The sequence below is a fragment of the Poromitra crassiceps genome, assembly GCF_964638095.1.
Source record: "Poromitra crassiceps genome assembly, chromosome: 1".
Classification (NCBI taxonomy): domain Eukaryota; kingdom Metazoa; phylum Chordata; class Actinopteri; order Beryciformes; family Melamphaidae; genus Poromitra; species Poromitra crassiceps.
This window is the reverse complement of record NC_139623.1, coordinates 81632979-81634606: the sequence shown is the minus strand read 5'-3', so window position 1 is coordinate 81634606 and position 1628 is coordinate 81632979.

Genomic DNA, 1628 nt, shown 5'->3' with positions numbered 1-1628 from the left:
AATCTTAAGCTATGTTCTATCGATAAACCAATTTCTGGAGTAACAGCTACAAAATATCAGACATAAAGGACTACAATATGCTTGTGAGAGCTATATTCACACTTCACAGTATAATTTATGCAAGTGTCATACGGGGGAAAATATCAGATAAACTGATCTTTGCAGTTCTGTGTTGATTAGCTAATATTTCAGTGGCATTTTGATTAACGTTATGATTTATTTATATTTGGAACAAAAATGATGGTTTAACAGATTACATGTTTACTGAGCAGTGGTGAGAAGGGCTTTGTGTTTGTGTGACTCTTGCGTGAATGGCTAACGGCTAGCCATTCACTAGCCTTACAGCTAGCTGATGGCTGCTAAGTTCTCCCAGCCTAGCAACGGTCTGAAGGCTATCTCCCCAAATTCTACAACAATGTCTTGTTTACTAACGTTCATAGTTGATAACGTTACAGCAATACAGTTATGGTTTCGTACTCACTGTAAGATCAAGTGTTTAACGTTTATGTTAGCGTATTGTTTTGAATAGAATCTTTGACCAGCCCACTGGAGCTAGCCTCGGTAGCCGCCGCCATGTTGAATAGTGAAAGAACTACAAGACACAGGTGCTTCTCGGTGGCGTCACACCCGGTCTCGCCTAAAGCCCACCCATAGCTCACGCTGATTGGGTCGCCTGGGCGCGGGCCGGTTTAAACTCCAATCTTGAGCCGAGGTCAGATGGAGGTGGGATTGTGAATTTGTGGAACAATGCCGCCCCCATCTGGCGGAGTCAGGTTACCTTAAAGCCTGATACCAACAAAACCCTCTAAATATTGTGTCAAGCTCATCACAAAACCCTGACACTAATGCTGCTTCTGCAAACATGTTTAGACCCAATAGGTGGTGGCCCGAAGGCTTCTATCTGCTTTAGTTCTTGAAATGATTGATCCTCATCTTAAGTTTAGATGCTTTTTTCATATGAACTACATTTCTTCTGAACACGATTCCATTTGCTGGCAGCCTCAACTCGAATGGAGGTGAATGAAAACTTTACGTTTCATACACTGATCAGGCAAACGCTAGGCAGTACTATAGCAAAAACCAATCAAATGCTCGTTCTGCATCACATGACGTGAATCAGCCAATGATGTCCACATTCGCATATATTATATATACACACACACACACACACACACACACACACACACACACACATGCTGTAATCTTCCACGTCTTTTCTCATAGTTTCTCATAATCCTCTCATTGTTATGTGTATATATGTACATAGTGATATTAACATTTTTGGAGTGTCCACCTCTTCATAAAGGACACATCTCACATTGTGTTTCTGTCTCAGTACACTTTTTCATTGCTTTTCATTCATTCATTTTCTATTTAATACAGTGGAATCCGCTTATAGTGATGACGGTTATAGTGATCAACCGCTTAAATTGATCAAAAAGCTTGGTCCCGAATCATTCCTATACACATGCTGTTTAAATAATCTGCTTATAATGATCAATACTCCGCTTACAGGGATCATTTTGGGCCTTGTCCCATCTGAGAACAAATGAAAAAATGTTTAAAACTACAGTAATTTTATTATTTTCTACTTACAAACTGCAAAAAATTAGCCAATGAGATACAGC